Source organism: Rattus norvegicus, chromosome 1 (assembly GCF_021556685.1).
Source record: "Rattus norvegicus strain SHRSP/BbbUtx chromosome 1, alternate assembly SHRSP_T2T, whole genome shotgun sequence".
Taxonomy (NCBI): Eukaryota; Metazoa; Chordata; class Mammalia; order Rodentia; family Muridae; genus Rattus; species Rattus norvegicus.
Genome location: NC_141534.1, coordinates 255,775,001 through 255,799,069, shown reverse-complemented (window position 1 = coordinate 255,799,069; position 24,069 = coordinate 255,775,001). Strand labels below are relative to the sequence as shown.

General features: G+C 45.6%; 1 long non-coding RNA gene across 1 annotated transcript in view; it reads left to right on the top strand.

Moving 5' to 3' along the window:
- The window catches only part of LOC147997124 (uncharacterized), an 80,772-nt gene that overhangs the window by 41,699 nt on the left and 15,004 nt on the right, over positions 1 to 24,069 (top strand). The window contains exons 2-3 of the long non-coding RNA XR_015653402.1: positions 3,061 to 3,128; positions 5,900 to 5,945. This is a non-coding gene — a long non-coding RNA (uncharacterized LOC147997124). The remainder of the gene's footprint in view (positions 1 to 3,060; positions 3,129 to 5,899; positions 5,946 to 24,069) is intronic.

Below are 24,069 nucleotides of genomic sequence, written 5' to 3'. Positions count from 1 at the left end.
GAAGCTTACTGTGTAGCCCAGGCTGGCCCGAAACTTGTAAGGATCCTCCTGATTCGGCCCTCAGTGCTAGTGTAGCTGTACCCCACCACGTCTCTCATCCCCTTTCCATGCTGGGGATGGAATCCAGAGGCTGACGGATGCCGTGGCTGAGCTATGCCTCTGGGCTCCACAGCTCACTTCCAGTGTCTTTATCTGGTTTCGCTATCAGGGTAATGCGAGCCTCCTAGGATGGACTTGGAAGCAGTCCTACTTTTCTTCTTTCTGGACGCCTTAGTATATATAGCATCGGCCTTCTTTACTCCTAGAGTGTTTGAGAAAATTCACCAGTGAGGCCAAATGAGCCTAGAATTTTCCTTGTAGAAAAGCTATCTGCAAATTTGACTTCTGTTTTTAAGATTAGCACATACCAGTCACGTAGAGGCAGGGATTTTATCATGGCTTTTCCATACATGCACACATGTGCTTTGATAATGAATATTCACTACTTCATTCCTTCGTTATCACCTCCCCTCCGTCTACACCCACACCCATGGTATTTCTCCTTCCAGGTTCTTCTTCTTCTTCTTCCTCTTCCTCTTCTTCTTCTTCTTCCTCTTCCTCCTCCTCCTCCTCCTCCTCCTCTTCTTCTTCTTCTTCTTCTTCTTCTTCTTCTTCTTCTTCTTCCTCTTCTTCTTCTTCTTCCTCTTCCTCCTCCTCCTCCTCCTCCTCCTCCTCTTCTTCTTCTTCTTCTTCTTCTTCTTCTTCTTCTTCTTCTTCTTCTTCTTCTTCTTCTTCTTCTTCCTCTTCTTCTTCTTCTTCTTCCTCTTCTTCTTCCTCTTCCTCTTCCTCTTCTTCCCCTTCCCCTTCCCCCCTCTTCCTCCTTCTTCTTCCCTCTCTCTATCCTCCAGTTTCCACACATGAGAGAAAACATTTGTTAATCGTCTTTCTGAGCCTGGCAATTTTTCACTTAAGTTGGTCACCTCCAGTTCCATTCAGTTCCCTATAAATGACACTCTCTATGGCTGAATAAAACTTCATGTGCATATTTTACCACGTTTTCTTTATCCACCCATCGGCTTGTGGGCAGCTAGGTGTTAGTTCGGTAACTTGGTAATGTGAATGGTGACACAGTAAATAGGAGGAGTATACAAGGATTTCTGTAGTAGTCTGGCCTTGAATCTTTTGATCACGTACCAAGACGTACTAGGAGAGGATCAGATGGAAGTTTTGCTTTTAATTGTTTGAGGAGTCACCATACTGGTTTCCACAGTGGCTGTGAGTTTACATATTCTCCAGGATTCCTTTTCCCCAAATCCTTGGGTGCATTAGTTGTTTGTTTATGCATTTATACATTTTATTTATTTATCTATCTGTCTGTCTGTCTATCTATCTATCTATCTATCTATCTATCTATCTATCTATCTATCTAATGGTTTTCCAAGACAGGGTTTCTCTGCATAATAGCCTCGACTGTCCTGGACTCGCTTTGTAGACAAGGCTGGCATCGATCCGCCTACCTTTGCCTCCCCAGTGCTGGGATTCAAGGCGTGCACCACCATGCCCAGCCGTAGTTGTTTGGTCTTATTTTTTTAACAGCATATTAATTAAATGTCTTTGTTTTATGAAAGCCTATTCCAGCTATTACCTAGTTCTTCTTGGGTGAGTTTTGGTAGTTATGCCATTCAAGCAATTTGTCTATTTTACATGGGATTAATTTTTGGTATCATTTTTCATGGTACATTCTCAGCTTTTTAGTGTATGCTGGGGTCTGCAAAAGTGTCACCTGCTTTGTAACTTATGTTGATAATTTTTATCTTCCCTTTTTCCTGAGTAGCCTGGCTTGAGTTCATTAATTTATTAATTTCTTCAAAGAACCAAACATTTACTTTCTTTGATTTTTATATTTTTCTTACTTTAAAATTCTATCTCTATGTTTTATTTTCTGATGATTCCAACTTAAAATCTTGTTTTCTTTCTTTTTTTTTCCCTCCTAGTTTTCTGAGGTGGAGGCTGAAAGTCACCAATAATTTTCCTCATTGCCTTAAGTCTTTTCTTTGTCTTTAAAAATTAGATTAATTTATTAATAACTTTTAATATATATTAATTTATATATTTACAATTTATATATATTAATTAATTATTACTGTGTGTGCATGATGTGGGTATTTAGGAAGGGTTACTCATGGAAGTCAGAGGACAAGTTTGTGCAGTCAATTTTTCTCTTCTAGAACCTTTGTGTGGGTCCCAGGGATCCTGCAGCAGCAAATGCTTTCCCTGCTGAGCCATGCGGCCCACCCTTTCCTTCTTTTCTGGTAGACACTTTGTGCTCCGGGTTTGCTGTGAGCACTGCTTCTGCACTGTCCCACAAACACTAATATGAATTTCCACTTCCTTCCAGTTAAGAATAGTTTCTAGTTTCCCTTTTAATTCCTACTTGATTTGTGGGTTATTTAGAAGTTGTCGTTTAATTTTCCAATGCTTGGGGATTTTTCCAAAGATTGTTTTGTTCGTTTGTTTCCATTTTAATTCCTTTGCGGTCAAAGAACATACTTGTATCACAGAGACCCCTTTAAATAGATTGAGAACAGTGGTATGGGGAGGTGAACACGGGAATAGCCCAGGCCTGCAGGACAAGTGTGTGGATTCTGTTACCCATATAGCATGTCCCGTTGCCTGACAGTCTTAACTTTTCTATACCCTGACTTTCTTTCCACTTATTTTATGTGAGTAAATGCCTGTTGATTTGCTTTGTTTTTAAATCTCCCTGAAAGTTAGACAAAGTAAGAACAATGTAACATGGGGTTTATAATATGTATCAGTATGATGTGTAACAAGAGCACAGTTCGGATGGGAGAGAAGGAAGTGGGTTTTCTAAGGCTCCTACATAGTCCTTGGAGAGGGGCAGTATTGGTGAAGTATTTTACTTGTGTATGTTATAAACGTCGTATCAAATTATTATATTGTTTAGTCAATTAGCTTCCATGGAGATGTGAAAAGCAGAACAAACATCGTTAGCATCTCCAGCTCTTTATTCTGTTCTGTAGATGACTATTTTCATCTGTGCTTGTCTTCCCTTTGCAGGATTCTGCTCAATGCATTTTCACTCCTGAAGATGAGTTCTTCATCCTTTTGCCAGGTATTTTCAGGAGGTATACAATTCTTTTTTTTTTTTTTTTATGGATATGAGTACACTGTCACTGTCTTCAGACACACCAGAAGAGGGCATCGGCTCCCATTACAGATGGCTGTGAGCCACCATGTGGTTGCTGGGAATTGAACTCAGGACCTCCGGAAGAGCAGTCAGTGCTTTTAACCGCTGAGCCATCTCTCCAGCCTGGTATACAATTCTTTTTTTTTTTTTTTTTTTTGGTTCTTTTTTTTTTTTTTTTCCCCCCCCCGGAGCTGGGGACTGAACCCAGGGCCTTGCGCTTCCTAGGTAAGCGCTCTACCACTGAGCTAAATCCCCAGCCTCTTTGGTATACAATTCTTAATTGATACTTTTCCATACACAGGGATCCAAAAGAGCTAAGATGGATACTAGAGAGACAGTTCATTAGTTAAGAGTGTTGCTTTTGCAGAGGACCTGAGTTCAATTCCAAGCACCCATGTAGGGCAGTTTACAACTGTCTGTAGGCCATTAGGTTCCCTCTTCTGGCCTCCAAGGGCACCTTCCTTTGAACATGTGTTCACATATGCTTACCTTCCCTACTTTACACATGCATGCACGTGTGTGTACACGCGCGCGCGCACGCGCAGACACACACACTTTAGAATTAAACAAAACATTAGAATTAAAAAATAAACAACAACAACAACAACAAAAAAAACTAAAAAGAGGATCTTGAGAGTGCACAGTGGCTCCTACATCGAATCCCAGCAGAGGGATGGCGACTCTTTTTGAACTTATGGCTAGCCTCGTCTGTGAGTTCTAAGTCAGGGCTACACAATGAGACCTAGTCTCCAAAACAAACAAACAAACAAACCAACCAGCAGCAGGAGGATCTGAGAGATTTCATACCATGCTCATACCAGCACTAATCGCAAGAGCCCAAAGGTGGAAGTGACTCGTGTCCACTGAGAGGTGAATGCTCAGAGAGGGGCGATACACACTCTCACTGGAATATTACTCAGTTCTGCCAAATGCTGCAACGTGGATAGAACTTGAGGACATTCTGTCCTATGTGAATGTGAGTATCTAGAGCAGCCAATTCACAGAGACGGGAGACGGCAGGAGGCAGAGCGTTGCCTCAGGACTATGGAGTCTCAGTCAGAGAGTTGTGAGATTGCCCCGGCTAGCCTAGAACTTGCTCTATAGACCAGGTTGGCCTCACACCTGTGGTTCTTTTACCTCCTGAGAACTGGGATTGCAGGTGAGCATCACCCCGCCCAGCTCAAAGATATTCTTTCAAACCATACAACTAGTAATAGAATGACTTATTTAAAAAAGATATTTCCTTTGCCTCCTCAAGTGTGAACTATGTAATGGAGATAACAGCTCTTTTAAGCCTTTCTTTACAAACCCAACATCTGTCTCTGCCCCATGTTTGTTTTCAGTGGCTCGAGTGGTCTCTGGGTGTGGACCTGGGGGTTTCCTTTTCTGCTCTCTCTGTGTCTGGTATCCTGACACTTGGTTTCAAGCACTTGGGTGGTATTTTGTTTGGTGCTAGGATTTCTGTATTATATAATACTCTGGATTTTTGTTCCAAATGAGTTGGTTAAATCGGGTGGAAACATTATTTTTAAGACTTGTTAGGCATATCCAGGAAGTGGTGTCACACTCCTTTAAGACCAGAACTTGAGAGACAGAGGCAGGCGGATCTCTGTGAGTTGAGGATAGCCTGGTCTACAGAGCAAGTTCCAGGACAGCCAGGGCTGCACAGAGAAACCCTGTTTCAAAAGCCCCAAAACCAAGTCAAACAAAACAAAAACAAACAAACAAACAAACAAACAAACAAAAAACCTAACCAACCAAACAACCAAACAACCAAACAACCAAATTAAAAAAAAAGTCATTTGTTAGTCAGGACTAGAACCATGCTCAGCTTAGATTAATTCTTGTTATGGGACACATAACCCGGCTGTGTTACCTTCATGAACCTTAAGGTTTCCAAGTCTGACTGGAGGGAATAGACACATTGCTGGCCTGTGTGTGTATCGCTCACTTCTAACCATTCCTGGGGTTCTATATCTTGCCTTAGTTTCCTTCCAGGTGTGGCTGATCAGCACAGAGCTCAACAGTTGAGCAGAATCTCTCTGTAAACTTCAGGAATGTCTGCTCTCTGTCAGGCTGTCCTTCCTGCATCAGCTCTAACAACCGTGGTCGCCCCACACCCGAGCTCTGTGTTCACCACTCTGAGAGCTTGCCCACCTCTGCCTGGGTCTCTTTCTTTGCATTGTGACTTGGAAACCCTCTGAAGGCAGGGAATGGGGAATTGTACACATTGTTCTCCTCATGGATAAGGGCCCTTCTGCTATCTGGTAGTTTTCAAATAGTTGTTTAATGTGTTTTGTTACAGTTGCTTTAGGTGGGAGGGGAATGAGCTCCCATTGGTTGTTTCATATTGGCCAGAGGTAAAAGCCTGCAATGAAACATCAAAGCACACTTCTATTCTGAGAGTCCTCTTCATATTTTTATAGAATTGAAATATAATCTATGTATTCGCCCAATTAAAAAAATTGCGGTTGTTCACTTGGAAAATCACTCTTGCCCTTTGCTTTGGTCGCAGTGCCACTGCGCATGCTAAAATGGTAGAACAAAGCTACGGCTGAGTCTAAACCAGAGCCGCATTAAATCACCGCGTGTGTACTTCACAGTGACTGCTAAACACAGCCGTAGTTCTAGGCACAGCCACTTGAGCTGGAGCAGCCGCATTAAATCTTGGCCTCACTCAAGTATGGCCCATTCTGTGGTTTCCTTTAGAGCTGACACGTCAGTGACATTATGAGGAAGAAGATGAAGCTCAAAGGTAAGATTTACAAACATGTGCTCCCTGCTCTTAGATTAAGTGTCCCTGAAGACTTCAACGTAAAGTGGATGTCTCTGTGACAAAATCCGGATCATGCGCGAGAGCCGATGCCTTCTGCTTGGATAGCAGTGGCAACCAGTGACTATGTAAATCTGATGACAGCAAGCGCGGGCACTGGAGAGTGTTAGTGGGGGTGGGGGGAGGGCAAAACTCAAGGAAGGAATTTCTGTGGAAGTAGGGGGATGGTGGGGGAGGGGGAGTAAAATCCCCCCACCCCCCCGCACCCCCCCACCCCGGCAAAGAAGTAACAGATAGGAACTTCTGGTAGAAGTAGAGGGATGGTGGGGGTGTTTCAGTCAGGACCCGAGTTACTAAAGTGTAACTTTGAGTTACTAAAGTGTAACTTTTCTCTCTGGGGCCAGGATTTGGCAGTTGGCAGCTGTGTAACCTCAGGGAAGTCAATGCATAGACCATCTTGCCTTACCATACTACCAAGCAGTGTCGCTGTGAGAATGACACTGCACGATGTAAGCAACACACTGAACAGTGAGCCCACTACACATGCTTGGTATCGGGTCATCAGCATGATTCTCAGTGTTGCTATGGAAAACTTCCTGCTCGAGGGAAGAAGGGATGTAGAACGACTGCAGGGCATTTTCAAGTAATGGGCTATGCAGGGATCCTGGGGTGGAAGTGGTCAGGGAGAAGATGGGCTAGTTCGAAGAAAAGAAGGGTATGCTTTCAAAGACCACAGAAGAGACATTCTGGTGTCTGAGCCAATCCAGGCCAACTCCATCACCGCCAGAAGTGCCTTTTGCCAACTGATGTTACCATCAGTTAGCTCTCCAAGTGACTACACAGGCAGCAAGGGCTGAGAAACATTGTCCTAGAGGTAAGCATGGTGTTCGATGGTTTGCTTGTGTGTTTGTTTTTGAGGTGCGGTGAATGTATAATCAGACAGTTGTCAGAGAAAAAAAAAACCTGAGTTTATGGATCTAAAGATCAGAGACTTCAAAACACTTTCGTTTTGTTGAAGAACCCAAGGCTCAAAAAGGTTAATCAGTTTTGTACCTTAAATAAGACATTCAGTGAATCCCAACTCTTATTTAACTCTTGAACGTGGTCAACAGTATAAAACCATTGGTTTTATGTTTAATGTTGCTCTTAATACAATGTCAACAGACTAGGGAAGATACATAATAACTAAAAGAAGTTTCTCTTGGCTCGTGGTCAAGGGTCATGGGGCTGCAAGTGGTGATAGCCTTGCTGTTGGCATCCTGGTGACATAGAGTATCACAAGGCAAGGGACAGAGAGCATGTGCGTGTGTGTGTATTCTGGTCTCTTCCTGTTCTTACACAGCCACGGTATTAAATCAAGGGGCTCCACCCTGATGACCTTATCTTACGCCCATCTCCTTCCAAAGACTTCATCTGATTGAGTGCATCCCTCCTTCGAGTGGCCCACAAGAGAGATTAAATTCCAATGTGAGTCTTGGGGTAGACAAACCACACTGAAAGCATAGCATCTCTTTCTTTTTGTCTCTCTCCCCCATATCCCTCCTCCCCCTTGCCTAGAGATTCACTGCCTCAGCACAGTCCTCCCAAAGGCTCTTGGTTCAGGTTGTGGAATGCTGCATTCAGATCCATTTAAAGGCACTTAGACGGCTGTAGACTGCATTTGCAGAGGCAAACTTTAAGGGTTCTATAATTTTTTTTGAACTTGGGAGGAAGGGTAGCGAGAGAAGAGGGCACACCCTGTGTTTTGAGGTGCTCCAGGTGCCGGTTCTCTGGCTTACCCCACGCCCTCCTCTCTGTTTACAAAGTGACTTCGAAGTCTGGACTGTGGCGGTGACTCCGTGCCAGAGTTGGTGGGGACACAGCATTTGTGGGAATTCCGTGACTCAAGAGGCGAAAGGTCAAGCCACTTTTCATTGACAGAGTTCTTGCTGCCCCAGGGTTTATCTCTGGAAATCTTGACTGGTTTCCAGGGCCTGGCTTTACCTCCATTGTTATCTGGAAACACAGAAACAGCAAATTTGTCGTGCCAGACCGGGTTAGACATTAGACCCCATGCCCCACGCCCTCCCCCATGAGGAAAATCCTACATTCTTCCAAAGAAATTCTCTGGAAGAGGATTCTTTTATTTTTTATTTTTTTTATTTTTACACTCCAGATTTTATTCCCCTTCCGGTTCACCCCACCCCACCCCCAACAGTTCCACATTCCATACCTCCCCCCAGCTCCCCACCCCATCCACCCCACCAGACTTCTAAACTTCCTGGGGCTTCCAGTCTCTTGAGGGTTAGGTGCATCTTCTCTGACTGAACCCAGACCCTGATGTATATGTGTTGGAGGCCTCACGTCAGCTGATGCATGCTTTCTGCTTGGTGACCGGTGTCTGAGAGATCTGGAAGAGGATTCTTAAAGCACAAACCTGTTCACGCTCCTCCTGTAGGCACACATCTGTGTCATATTTATTCTCCCTTCTTCATCTTCCCTGTGGAGTGACAAAAACCACCTGGAGTATGACCCAATACTGGAGTGCACACACACACACACACACACACACACACACACACACACACACACACACACACACACAAGCTCTGAGCCCATGGACGACTCCAGTCCACAGTCACGGTAAGAACTGCTTCAAGTTACTCATGGGTTGCTCACACCTCAGCTCCCAGCTCCCATTATCCTACCTGGAGGTTTGAACTTGACTCATTCACATCTAGCAGAAGCAGCATCTGGTACTCACTGACCACCCCCACCCCCTTAGGTCCCTAAGAAACCCATAGAAAAGGGAGGGGAGGCAGGGTGGTTAGAGAATGGACCCCGGTACCTTTCATTTGTTCTAAAGTGAGACAACCAGGATCTTTTTGCACCAAGCTGGTGTGCTAAGTTCTAGAACGTTCTTACAACAGACACTGATTGGGCTCCAGGGCCAAGAACAGCAATCTTCCATCCAGCAATGTTTGCTGGGTTCCTCCAGCTGCCTCCCTGGCAGTTCTTGCTAAATGCAAACGATTAGCATTTCCTGTTAAAACATTTCTAATAAATAAATTAATACATCATCTTCCCAAAGCAAAGCAGGTCTGCAAGCAGCTTACAAGCTACTTATTTGGAGCAAAGGATGGACTTGGACCACCCAGCACCAGCCCACTGGCCCGGGGCCAAGGCTGCTTTTGTTTGAATTCCTGTATGAGTAACCGCTCAGCCTGACGCCGGCCAAACTCAGTGAAATATTATTTTTAATATTAAATAAATAGATGGTGGGGTGTGTTGATCTTTTTTTTTCTTTTCCTCTCAAAACTGCAGTCTCATGATCCAGAAGCCAGCTCCGTGTCCAGGGCCCTGCAGATAGAAGAGGGAAGGTAGACATTTTCTTTGACTTTCCTCAGGGAACACTTATCCCCTAAGAGACAGAAAAGTCCTGGGTGGGGTTAACAGGATCCTATTTAGAAGAGCCCGGACTCCGAATGCTAACAAAGCTTGTGGAAGGTCACCAACCATTTTCGATCATTTTCCCAGTGGTTTCCTTTTGGTATACAAAAGCATCATGTATAAAATTCAGAGAGCACAGATACACGGTTGTGCCCACCGAGAGATGCTTATGGAAAAGCGTTGCTGAACTCTCGCCCCAGGTTTCTCGTTTAAGTGAACATTTCATACTCAATACATGTTGGCATGATGGGAAGGGACCCACACTGTACATACGTGTATTTTTTACATGGCATTAGTTTTGTGTTGATTTTGTGTCAGTGTGCTCTCTGCTGAGGCTCTTCTCTCAAAGGCTGCATAGTATCCTGTCTTATAGACGCGCCACCATAGACTCTGCCAATCTCTTCTTGTTCTCAAGTATTTCTTTAGAAATACAACTCCAGTTTAGAAACAAACAAACATGCAAACAAACAACAAACAAACAAAACCCAACCCATTAAATTTTTGTTTATTTCCTCAGGATAAATGTCTAAGACAGGTTTCTAAGGCTTTGGCTATCGGATGCCATATTGCCTTCTAGAATAACTATACTTATTTATGCATTGGCAGGCAGTCCAAACGTTCCTCTGCTATTCCTTTGCCCCACTGCATATCAATGTAAAAAGGAAATCTTTGGCTTATTTTGGTGGGGGGCAGTGGTGAAGAACTCAGAACTTCAAACATTGAACAGGAGATGTGGGCAACATAGGTTTTTGCAAGTTGTGGCCGGTGAAGGGCTCGGATGAACAAGGGCAGTAGGATGCATGGGGAAGGTTCAGGAGAGGGCAAGACCCTTTCACAGTGGACTGGTTGGACAAGGTACGTACCACGACGAGCCGTTCGAGAGATACGGGGTTCCCCTCCCCCCGAATAGAACCTCAGTTAATAGAAAGGGAAAGACATCGAAGTTAAGGATGTCTGGGACACTGGGATAAACCAGTTCAGAACAGTTTCTTGATAGCAGAGTTCCTCTCTACCTGTTGCAGGCTAACATGCGTGCCAGGGTTCCGAGAGGGAAACCGTCTGCGATGCTTCCTGAGCTCGCTAGGTAGATCTACACCCAGCCTCTCTTCTCGACCTGCTTCGTTTTCTGCTGAGCATCTCATGGGTCTAGCACTTGGAGGGACACATGTAGAACCCCTCTGGTGTCCTAAGGGATAGGGGGTAGTCTTTCACAGCAAGAGTAAGAATGGAAGGTAGAAGAGGATTAATTCTTCAATAGCTACCATTGGATAAGAATACAGCAATTGGTAATAATATTCAAGTACAAGGGAAGCCAGGGACAGAGACACAAGCAATGGGCTTGCAGGAAAGTCCAGGAGAGCTAGATACTATGTGTTACATTCTAAAACTGTTTGTTTAATCTCTGGGTCTTTTATTATCGTGTGTAGCTTTGCGTGGAGGCACAACAAGACGAGAGGTCAGAACGAAACACATCCTCCATTCAGTCAGGAAGCTACTCATCCAAGAGCAGGTGTGGCAATCCACCCTGGGTTCTGCTTTGTAGGACACAGAGCCTCTGTAGCAGCAGAATAAATTCCTAACAACCGAAGAGCACCGCATTCTGTAATGCGTCAGGACACCTTTAGAATTCTACAGCAAAGAGAGAATGCTTAATAAAACTGTTATTTTTTAAAAAACTCCCAGGGTAACTCAGGCTAAAACCGAAAGGAGGGCTTTGAAGTGAAACCAGGGCACACACACCCAGATCTGAAAGCCCCTGAGTTTTTGACCTGTGGGTGGGATCTGTGTTCAGACTGACATATCTTTCACGAGAGCAGTGGTTCCCAGCCACCTCCCGACGGGTTCCTTTTTTCAAATGTGTTTCTGCAATCAGTCACTTATCTTTGGTTGTCACTCTCTGTTCCTGTCTACAGTTCTCAATTCAATGGGCATGCTGGACTGTCAGGACGACCCAATAACATTCCAGAAATTTCTGTGATGCCAGCAAATGTAAATCACAGTGACTGGTCTGATACACCCAGGGCCAGTGAATGGAGCTGATACTATTCTATTCAAAAGGAAAGAGACTTGACCTTCAGTTAACCCAGTCAACCCGACCCTAGATAGGGAGTTGGGCCTTCATGCTACCAAAAATAAGACACGAACCATCATTGTCCGACTTTGCAATGCCTCGGGGGTCCAAGGAAAGGAACTTCAAGGTTTGAGATTTTTCTGAAAACCTTCCAGCTCTTGATAACTGTTGGAACTTTTAAAATCAACTAGGTTTGGGTCTCTAAGCTGCACCGCTAGTGGCAGCATACAGGCTTCTGCCCTGGCTCTGTGTGCCCGCGGCACACGTCTCTAACCCATCACCGCATTCCTTCCCACTAAGCAGTGTTTACCTCTTAATACAGCAACCCATGAATCAGATGCTAAAAACAAAACCAACTTCCCTTTCCTGCTTGGCCCTATGTTGTAGGTGATGTGTTCATGAGGCGAGTTGGAGGGACAGAGGCTCAGAGCTCCCTTAATGAAGACAGCAGAGGGTTGGGGATTTAGCTCAGTGGTAGATCGCTTGCCTAGCAAGCACAAGGCCCTGGGTTCGGTCCCCAGCTCCGGAAAGAAAAAAAAAAGATGAAGACAGCAGATACAGGCAATCAGGGAACTAAGATGTAGAAATACGTGGGAATAAAAACCTGACCTCTTGAAGCTGGAGAGATGGCTCAGTGGTTAGGAGCACAGATACGTTGGGTCCCCTGCAGCACCCATGTCAATGGTTCACAACCACGTGATATTCCATTTTCAAGGGTCTCTGATACGCCACAAAGCACCTGTATATGCATGCAAATATGTGAACACACACATATGTGGACACATGCACATACATTTAGTTTTTAAAATAAGAAAATAAATCTTTAAAAATATGGTCCCTCAGGGCTGGCGAGATGGCTTAGTGGTTAAGAGCACTGACTGCTCTTCTGGAGGTCCTGAGTTCAAATCCCAGCAACCACATGGTGGCTCACAACCATCTGTAATGAGATCTGATGCCCTCTTCTGATGTGTCTGAAGACAGCTACAGTGTAATCATATACATCAAATAAATACTATTAAAAAAAATATATGGTCCCTCTCCCATTCTTAATGACATGACGGTCAATTGTCAATGTTTTGCCTCCTGTGACCCTTCCTGAAGCACAGGTACAAGGATCAGACAGAAGGGACCAGAGTGACTTGGAAAGAACAAGTGTGGGCTGGGGAAATGTCTGGAGCGATCTTGGGATACTGTGGATGCCACCTCCACATGGTCACAGGGCGAGGGGATCTTGGTGTCACATAGGTTCCTTGGAGCTTAACTGCTCAGTGAAAAGGGCAACAGAGGCGTTCTCCTGTCTCCAAGACCAAAGATAAGGGAAATAAAGAAGGAGAGTTAGCAGGAGGTGACATGAGCTGGGCACTCAGGAGGCTGAGGCAGGAGGTTAGCAAGATCAAGGCGAGCCTGTGCTACATGGTGAGATCTGTCCCAGAAAAGAGACACGCTTGTGTTAGGCAGTAGCAGAACAGAAGACGAAGCTGGGTTGAAAACTCCCCAGTCCGGCGTTCTTTCTGATGTATGTGAGCTTCTTGTGTCCAGATGTAAACAATGTCAGGCAGTCAGTGTGAGGCCAGAAAATTATCTCAAATATTTGGGATAAAATGGAACTTCTTGATGAATTTTTTTCAAGGGAACATTTTTATTTACAGGAATAATGATGCACTGTGAGGCAGGATTCGTAATTTACATGACTTTTTACGAAAGCATGCAAGATCTCAAAGACCCCGAGACCAGCGGCTGGCGTTTCTGGCCACACTGACTCTGATGTTGTGCTTCCTGTCCCGTGCTGTTCCTGCAGATGCTGTAGCTTGCCCCACCGGATTCCCCCATTTCTCTTCCTCTTCATTTCTTCTTCCTTCTTGTTCCGTTGTTATTGTCCTTTATTTGGGTGGTGGGGTCACCAGTGTCCCAGCGCCCGACACCGCTAGCATATAAGATTTCTTTCAGAAGCATGAGGCTGCAGTCAGGACTGCAGCTATGGGATGAGCCAGCTTTCTCAGGGCGATGTAGGGAGGGGTGGGGAGAGAACGAGTCACACCCTGGGCTTGATCTCATCATTGGGTAAAGGTGGATTTGAAGTTGAACTGCTCTGCTCAAGCATGAATTCCAAGAGCCCCATGGAGGTGTATTAGTTGGCCCAGCCTGTAACAAATCGTTTAATAGTTCGGTTTTAGAGGTTAGAAGTTGAGATCACTCAAGGGGCCAGCATGGTCAGGTTCTGGAGAGAGCTGTCTTCCTAGAGTTTAGGTCACTACCTTCTTGCTGTGTCCTTATAAGAAAGGGGTGGTGCTGTCTCTTCCTCTAAGAATACTAATCCTCTCATCAGAACCCCATTCTCACGACCTCATCTAAACCTAAATACTTCCCAAAGGCCCAGTCTTCAAATGTCATTGCAGTGGGGCTTCAGTGTAAGGCTTTGGGGGTGGGGGTGGGGGTGGAGAGTAGAATGTGGCGCATGGCAGAAACTCAAGACAGTTACAGTTATGGGTAAGAGAAGAACCAACTCAACGGGGCTTAAGCACAAAGGGATTCTGTTGACCTAGATAGCTGCAGGCAAACTGGGGCGGGCCTCAGGAACAGCCTGTAGCATACCTAGCACGAGTTTCAATTGAAGACTGACCATTCTGTTATTTTTTTAAAAATTATTATTATTATTTTATTTTTTGAAAATTTCATACGCAAGCACTGTATTTATATTCTCTCCATCTCTTCTCCTCACTTCCTACTCCTCCCATGTCCCCTACAACTCTTTTTATTATTTATTGATCTCTTTTTTTTAAATATTTTTATTTATTTATTATATATGAGCACACTGTAGCTGTCTTCAGACACACCAGAAGACGAGGGCATCAGATCTCATTACAGATGGTTGTGAGACATCATGTGGTTGCTGGGATTTGAACTCAGGACCTCGTGAAGAACAGTCAGTGCTCTTAACCACTGAGCTATCTCTCCAGCCCTATTGATCTCTTTTTATTGTTGTTGTTATATATACACACACACACACACACACACACACAGACACACACACACACCCTCTATTTTTTTTTAAGATTTATTTATTAATTGTGTACAGTGTTCTGCCTGTATATGCCTGCAGGCCAGAAGAAGGTACAAGATCTTATTACAGATGGTTGCGAGCCACCATGTGGTTGCCGGGAATTGAACTCAGGACCTCTGGAAGAGCAGTCAGTGCTCTTAACCGCTGAGCCACCTCTCCAGCCCACACACCCTCTATTGTACGCATTTGGTGTTGCTCGTGTGTACAAGTATTCAGGACTATCCACTGGGATTGGATACCCATCAGGGGCTCATCCTTGGAGAGAATCAGTCCTTTTCCCCTCCTCAGCAGCCATTCGCTGCCTGTAGTTCATCTAGGGGTTGGGCCTTGTGAAATTTCCCTGTCCACTTTGGCGTATTGACTGGTGCGGTCATTATGTAGGTCTCGTTAAAGGCAGCTGTTCAGTTGTGGCACCACTGGAGCAGAATGCTTGTCATGTCTAGAAGCCAGTGTCTCATAGTAGGTGATTTGCTGTGTTTAAAAAACCTTCCTACTCTTCCTCAGCGTCTCTAGAGATTGGGGTGTCAGGGTTGTGTTGGGGCTATACCAGTCGGGACTAGGTACCCCAAATCACTCACTGTCTGAGCTTTGGCCAACTGTGGATTGCTGTAGGAGCCTTGGCCTTCTTTGATGAGGAGTGGGATTTACACTTATTTGTGGAAATAGGGTCAGGGATTTAGAATACATCGAGAAATTATACTGTTTCATGAAAATGTCAGTAAAACTTAGTGTTTAGAATATTCTAGGCTTCTTGCTTCCCGGTTCAACAAATGGACACATCTCGTTCATTGGAATTATGTCATAAGCTCATTACCAAACCAGCCACTGAGGCTAGGATGATGGGCTACACCAATTTACCTAAATCTTGAGAGTTCAAGGACCAACCATCTAAATTACCCAACTGCTTCGTAATCTGGGGAAGGGAAGAATAGAGGTTACAGGAGGCAACTTTGTTCTCCACTTCAATTTACCCCTCAGAAACGTTCACTTTAACTGTTGGCTCCGTCTGCAATGTAGCCGTTCTGAGTAAACATGAGTTGTCTAACTGCACGTCTACCCGGGTATTAAAGCTATGGTGAGCCTTCTGGGAATGTGTAATGACGGGGCAGGTGCTTCAAAACGGAAAGGCCGTCAATCTTAGGGTCAGCTCTTCTCTGAACCTGTGTTGTGGCAACACAGAGGCATTCGAGACAGGCAGAAGTACCTGGTTCCAGTGCTGCATTCGGGACGAATGGGACCACGTATCACCTGCACTGGCCCCTCCTCTCACGTCTAGGAAGAGCCACCTCCCTTCTTCCACGTGGAAATTGGGCACTTACTCCAAACACTCGCTGTGACATATGCCTCAGCCATTTTGCAAATGTCTTGGGAATAGATCTAGTTTGAAAATTGGGAGTTCTCACTGTGAATGAAATGTCACCAAAAGACAAACACCCCGTGGTACCACCTTAGGGACGTTCCTGGAGTAGCCATCTCCATAGAGAAGGAAAGCAGGCCCAGTGGTTGGGGGAGCTGGAGGGTGAGGTGAACGGGAGTTGTGTTTAATGGATCCAGGATTTTGGTTTCACAAGAGAAGACTCCTGGAGGAGGGTGGACAACAACCTGAATAGGTTTAATGCCGTTGTACTGTGTGCTTACAAGTGGGCAAGACAGCAATTTCTATGTTAGGTGCATTTCACCACACAAGGACTAGGAGTCACGGGTGGTTTCCTCTTTCCTTTTTTAAAAAATGAGACAAAGTCACAGATAGGCATTTAGCAAAATGTTAGCTGGCACCCCAGGGATTGGGGGCCTGTGGTAGGGTTGCAGTTTTCCCAGAGTAGGGAAGGTGTAAATGGAGCTGTACACCTGCCTCCTGGTCAACAACTGTGTGCCCAGCTCAGCATCAGGGCGAGCATCCTAAAGAGACCTCCCTGCCCTGTCTAGTGGAGTCTCAGTTTCTCATTGGTGATATTTGTGCTCTTCCTGGTGGTTCTTCCCAGGCTGAGACCTAGACCTTTGTAGAATTGATGGGGGAGAAGCCGGCATTAGCAGCACTCACGTGCCCAAGCTGTGTGTCACACCACCCCTTTGCACCTAACTCCAGTATGCAAAGTCAAGCTTGATGAGGTTTTAGGGACTTGAGGTGAGAAAGGGGTACCTGGTGGTCCTTGACGCACCGCTGTCCCCAGACCTTTACTTTTCTTTTTTGCAAAACCAAGAAAGTGGTTTTGGGCTAAAGGGCACAGAAGAGGAAGCTGTCCCTGGCTCCTGTCTTGGACTAGTGGCTGCTTCTCCCAAGGGCAGCCTGGATAGGGCCTGGGCCATAGGATACTCAATGTCCCCAACACTGTAGACTCCACATACCTCCAACATGCCCACGCAGGCCTGTCGAGACAGTATGGTGAGTTGTGTGGCTTAGGGCTACGTTACATAGACAAGCTCTTTACTTGAGGAGTGATGGGCAGGAGCCACTTGAGGCCACCCAGATGCTTCCTCTAAACTGGGGACTTGAATGGTAGCTCGAAACCATAGAAACGGGCAATGCTGAGCAGTCCGGTCCCACTTCCACCAAGAGACAAGACCACTAGGTTTTCTAATCAATTACCATCATTCTCCTGCAGCTCTGCGGACCACGTGTCCCCGAGGTAACTAGTGAAAGATTGAAGTTAGGCTGGGACTTCTGAGAGAGCTTCACGAGGCAGACGCACACCTGTGACATGTCTCTGACCTCTGACCCTGACTGAAATCCCAGAGAGGCCGAGAGACTGGCCCCACCGGCCTGTGAGCGGAAGGTCTGTCTTCTCTTTTGCATGGCTCCTTGGCTTAAAGAAACGTGTGTGGTTTCTTTTTAACCTCACATCTGCCACTGTATTCTTTTTTTTTTTTTTTTTGGTTCTTTTTTTCGGAGCTGGGGACCGAACCCAGGGCCTTGCGCTTCCTAGGTAAGCGCTCTACCACTGAGCTAAATCCCCAGCCCCCTGCCACTGTATTCTTAGAAGCTCTTTCCTGTTCCTTCCTTCCTCCCTTCCTCCCTTCCTCCCTTCCTTTCATTCTTCCTTTCTTTCTCTCTTCTTTTCTTTTGTTGCTGTTATTATTGTTTTGATTTTGTTTTTCAAGACGGAGTTTCTCTGTGTAACATCCCTGGCTGTCCTGGAACTTGCTCTGAGGACCAGGCTGGCCTTGAACTCACAGACGTTTAACTGCCTCCGGAACACTGGGATTAAAGGACTGTACCATTATGCTCAGCTTCCCGTGCCTTTTCTAAACATCTCTTTTTGACAGCAAACAAGACGACTTTCCCTGATTCTTTTAATCTTTTTAAAGCTTAAATTTAAGTATTTTGTTGAGGCTTTCTGTATTCTTTTCTAGATTTGCCATGTGCCCTTATAAAATTCTCTTTTCAGTTTGTATCTGCTCAGCTGAAAGGGTAATTCTTTCTGCAACCCTATTTTCTCTCCCCGAACAGACTAATTTTAGTAATTTGCACCCCCCTCTGTCCCCATCATTGCAATACTCTACTGGGAAGGTCAGAGCAGTCCAGCCAACATTGGGTAGGATTCAGCTCTCCAAATTCTAACACTTAATGGGGCTGCAAGTCATTTAACCTTCCAGGTCCTTTATGAATACCTGGCCACAGTTTCCCTTGAGAACTGCCTAGCATCACCGCCACCCCCAGGGTATACTCAGAGAAGTTGAGTGAACGTTTTGATCTCTGAGGAGTTAGTGCCCTTGGCTCAAAGCTTCCCCTACACTGCCCTGCCTGCACCCAGGCTGTTCTAAGACCTGAAGTGATTCTGTCTTTGAATTCTTAGGGTCTGGGGTACTCTTGACTGGAGCCAAGCAAGGCCTGCTGGGAAGAGTTTCAGGGGTGGGTGGGGCACTTCTCTGTGGTATGGGATAAGCTGTCATTTTCTTCATTTCCATCTTCTCTTCTCCCCTCTGCCTTGTGCTTGCTTCTCTGCATCGCCTCCCAGATCTTCAACTGACATCACCACTCCTAACCCAGTCATTGGGGATTAGTTCTAGTGCTTCGAATCAATCTGATCCCCCAAACCAGGAATCTGCATGTTCAACCGCTGAAGGGCCTTGTCCCCAATTGGGTTTTGATCATCAATAAAGAGCCAATGGTCAATGGCCAGGCAGGCAGACTGAGGTGATACCTTTGGATTTGGGCAGGCTACAAACTGGAAGGAGGAGGAATCGCCATGATTCAGAGGGAGACAGATCAGATTTAGAGCTGCAGAAGGAAAGTCACCTGAAATGTAGGTGAGAAGGGATTCGGTTCCTGGAAGGCTTGACCAGAAGCATCTTGGATAGCAAAGACAAGGGAGCTGCCCAGAAGGAGCCAGGGCAACAAAGATAAAATGTAGAACTAGAGGGCTTTAAGCCTGCATTACAGGAGGGAATTATATACTAGCCACAGGGAGGATTAGAACTGCCCAGGCTTTGAACTAGTGAAGGCATTTAACTGGTGTGTGTTAGTGTGTGTGTGTGTGTGTGTGTGTGTGTGTGTGTGTGTGTCTTTCATTCTGGAATACATTTAAGTCCTGAGTGGGTGTGCACATGCGACTTCTGGGAACCAGAGAGGTTTAGCCCATTATGGCTACACCCAAATGACACTTTGATTGTCTTTTTTTTTTAAAGATTTATTCACTTATTATATATAAGTACACTGTAGCTGTCTTCAGACACCAGAAGAGGGCATCGGATCTCTTTACAGATGGTTGTGAGCCACCATGTGGTTGCTGGGAATTGAACTCATGACCTCTGGAAGAACAGTCGGGTGCTCTTAACCGCTGAGCCATCTCTCCAGCCCTTGATTGTCTTCTTAAGCCAAATGACTTTCCTTTGTTCAGCAAAATCAAGGACTGCATTTAAAAAAATTAAATAAAGGAATATTTACTACAAAAGTAAGCTAATGCTAAACTAAACTTCTACCAGAATCCAAACCAAAACAAAAAGTGACCCACTTTATCATTGTTGACTGCAGGCCTCCCCTTGTGCCCTCAAGTCCATGCATGAGCAGAAAGCTGCAAATTCTTCCTCCGACATCATCCCTCCTTGGCTTCCGGTAGGTCTGAGGGGTTGGGCAGATCACTGACCTCGGTGGGTAACTCACATCTCTCCAGGACTAAAGTGGCATCCACCAATCTGGAGCCTAGTGTCCCTGCTCCCTGTGGAGGAGCAGACAGAGAAGAACTTGACAGGAGTTTGATCCTCAAGGTTGCCCTACAAGGCATCCTCAGAGTTGAGAATATGTTCAGATTCCAGTGTCTCACTGGCTGTGGGTTCTCAGGGTAGGCAGGGGAGACTGAGGTCAGAGGCACAGTAGTCCATGAAACCCTGAGGAAGATGTTCTCAATCTGTTGGTTGTGATCCCTTTGGGGGTTGCGTGTCAGATATCCTGCATATCAGATATTTACATTACAGTTCATAATGGTAGCAAAATTACAGTTATGAAGTAGCAACAAAATAGTTATACGGTTGGGGGGGTCACCTCAACATGAGGAGCTCTGCTAAAGGGCACAGCATTAGGAAGGTGAAAGCCACTGCCCTGAGATTCTTGTTTTGTCCTTAATGCCCCCAGAGCATTGTGGCAATGCATCTATTTTACCCACGAGGAAGGCTTTGAACCCATGTCTGTCAGTGTCCTCTGGATCACTGGATCACCTGAGCAAGTGTCCCCTTGTCATCTTGCCCTCAGCAGACTGTGCATTTGTGAAGCCCCTAGAGCTGTAAGCAAATCACTGTCTGAGTTGAATGCATGAATGCCGGTGGTAGTAAAAGGAAAGGAAACGATTTGCACTGCAAGACAGCAAAAGGACGGTGCCAGAGGCTATTAGATTAATTCATTTAGTCACTGGCTAATATTTACCAAGTATTCATAGAGCACCTTGCCTTATTCATGCAGATTCTATCCCTGTGTACACCAAGAGGCAGTGGAGGAGGCAGGGAGGCAGTGAGAAGATGGGAAAATTGTTCTTGAAAAAGTCAGAATTATAATTTTTTTTGGTTTTTTTTTTTTTTTTCGGAGCTGGGGACCGAACCCAGGGCCTTGCGCTTCCTAGGTAAGCGCTCTACCACTGAGCTAAATCCCCAGCCCCCAGAATTATAATTTTTAACATCACTTCATCTCTTTCAGGGACTCTTAATCTTTTTTTTTTCTTTTTTCTTTTTTTCGGAGCTGGGGACCGAACCCAGGGCCTTGTGCTTGCTAGGCAAGCACCCTACCACTGAGCCAAATCCCCAACCCCGGGACTCTTTATCTTTAAGCTGGAGTAAAAAGTGTTGCTGAGGCAAAAATGATAGAGCCATGTGAGTTTTAATAAAATTATATTGTGTTGAAAACATTTTTTATCCTCAAATCTTGGTTACCCAGAAACGATGCACAGGTCTCTCAAAGCTAACAACTTTCTTTTTTTTTCTTTTTTCTTTTTTTTTCTTTTCTTTTTTTTTTTTTTTTTTTTTTCGGAGCTGGGGACCAACCCAGGGCCTTGCGCTTGCTAGGCAAGTGCTCTACCACTGAGCTAAATCCCCAACCCCAAAGCTAACAACTTTCTAAAGCCCTGGTAGAGAGGTCAAGGGAAGGCCCACACTGGAGAGTTGCTGTGAGCAGAATGGCGTTCGGAAGAAGATGCCCTGCTCGTGATTGTTGGGCGAGATTCTTGTCTGGAAGGCTTGTGTGCCTTGGCTGGGCCATTCACTTGGATTAAGAGGGGACAAGACCGGTAGAAATAACAAGGATCGGGGGCTCGTGCTGTGAGCTGTAGGGTTTAACAGCACTGTAGCCGGGAGGGCCTGCTGCAATCAGGGCTGTAGACAGACGGGTGGGAGATAGGGGAAGAAGGGGCGGATCCCAGGGCAAGAGTCCCTCAGCGTGGGCATCTGCAGGTCAAGACAGGTAGGAGAACAGACAGGTTAAAGCAGGTTGGCTCTCAGATGACACAGTGAGAAAGGGCACAGAGAAGCAGCTCTTGCAACAAGTCCTCAAAATTAGTCTTCGAGGAAGAATGACTCTGGGACCTTAGGCCTCTTAGAGCCAAGCTTGAGTCATTAAGAGGACTCCGCTGATACAGAGGGGACTCGCGAAAGCAGTTAGTCAAGCCCCACCCTACATATTGTAATCCCAGGCTGTCACAAGCTGAATGATTTTGGTAAAGTGACTTCTGGTGCTTCTGATGTCAATCGAGGGTGACAGTGACAGGGCTCTCCTCGTTTGAGGATGATTCACGAGCGTGTGGCAGACCACACCTAGGAGTACGGATTATTACTCCACAGGTAGTATCCAGAGCTGCCCGGATTGGTTAGTGAGCTCAAGCCAGAGTCTACTGGTTTAATGTGAAGCATTAAAGGACTCATTAAATCACTTGATCATCCATTGTTGCTGGTAAGATATGCTTAGGTGTTTGGGGACAGAACCTCCGCTTGCAGGGATGACTAATACCTGATGCCGAACGACTCCTTGGTGGACCGGGAGCCAACTTTTCCAGACTTTATCCACCAGCAAAGAGAAGGCTCAGCCTTCGACCCGTCGCATGAGTCCGCGCTCTTGTCTGAGCTTCAGTAAGTGAGATGGCAGAGGAAGCAAGGAGAAGAGTTACATAAGAAATGAAGAAGTGCTGGTTCAGAAAGGTGGGAGAGGCCTTGAAACTTCTCAAGACCACCCACTCCACACAAGACCACCCACTCCACTCAAACAGTAAGAGCAAGCACAGTAATGGCTCGAAGGGCAGGGAGGGAAATAAAGGAGGAAGGGGCGGGGCCAGTGCCGCTAGAAGGGGCAGGGCCAAAAACACCAGTGTGGTTCAACCTCAGCCTTGCTTCTGGTTAGACAGTGTTGTGTTCTCCAGACCGACCTTCAACTCCATGTGCATCTAAGAATGACCTTGACTCTCCTGCCTCTGCCCTGCCTCCCACCACCCAAACGTTATAGGCATGTGCTGCTATATCTAATTAGCTGTTTTTAAACTTGGATGGCCAAGGTGCCTAGGGAAGAGATGAGAACCTCTTCCCTAGATACCCAGGTCTCTGGCTGAAGCTCTTTTCCTCCCACAGTTGCAGCTGATGTCTATTGTGGATCTTTGTGTTGTATAGCTGGTCAACTATAACAAGTTTCCTCCCTAGTCAGTATTTTGCATATCTTTAGTGCTTATTCATGTTACCATCTTTCTTTCTTTGCAACCCATTCTTCTAGTTGAATTGATAAGTCTTTTTACAGCTTTCTTGCACTCAGAGTATAAGATTTTCCCTTAAAATCTCCCTTGTTTCCTTATTTCCACTGTTTCTCTGGCTTCTGCATGTCTGTCCTCCTGTTCAAAGGCAGAAATTCAGGATCCTTCTGGATTCTGGTTCCCCCTTATTGTGTGGATCTGCGATTCCCTTAATACTTTTAGTTCTAGACCTCAGAGTTGAAGAGAGAAGGAATCAAGACATTTGCCTCATAATACACTCCACGAGTCATCTTTCCATGGATGTTTAGAAAGCATAGATTCACTATTTACAGCACAAGGTCCAGGTTCAAATGACCCCCACGCCATGGCAGATTCATCCGATGTTCTTACAGACCTGCGTGCTCTGGCCACAGCCCCCTCCATTCCTCACAGCCCACGGGGACTCTTCCTTATGTGCTTCCTTTGGAATCAGAGACTTCTGGAGCAAACATCTTTCATGTCACAGAGCCCGTCTAGCAATGTGGTGCTTGAACCCCCAAATCCGGGGAGAGAAAAACCAACTACTTGGAAACAGTTTATTTCACTCCATGGCCAAATAACAGACTACATTTGGGGGTTCAAGCACCACATTAGCTGACTCTTCTCAGTGGTAGAAGAAAGCTCATTCCTTTCCTGTCAGGGTCTTAAGAGAAAGGCTTTTTTTTTTTTGGTTTTTTTTTTTTTTGGTTCTTTTTTTCGGAGCTGGGGATCGAACCCAGGGCCTTGCGCTTCCTAGGCAAGTGCTCTACCACTGAGCTAAATCCCCAACCCCAAGAGAAAGGCTTTAAAGTTATCTGAAAACTAGATTCTTTCTGAGAGAGAGAGAGAGAGAGAGAGAGAGAGAGAGAGAGAGAGAGAGAGCACTCATGCTCACATTCTTGGGCTTGTGTTTGTATGTATGTGGTACATGAGTGTGTGCACCTATGTTTATATCTGAACAAGGTGTGTGTATGTATGTGTGCCCATACATGTGCAGAGGTTAGGAAGGCTCAAAACCCTCCTCATTCCCTTGAGACAGGGTAGGGACCTATAGCTGGCCATTTGGTTTTGTTTGGTTTTGGGGGGTAGGCTAACTAGCAAGCCTCTGAGTGCTACCTGTTTCTATCCCCCCTCTTCTTCCTCCTCCGAGCAGGGGCTATGCTTGCTTTTTATGTGGGTGCAGGTGATCCAAACTCAGGTGCTCATGCACTAAGCAGTCTTACCCACTGCACCATCTCCCCAGCCCTGGGCTGTGTCTCCATGCAATTTCCAGAGGGATGTGTCTAAAAATGTTGGTAGCAAGGAGTCCCTGGACAATAGAAGTAGCTAATGTGCCAGGCACTATTCTGAGTATTTTGTGCACACCAAATCAAG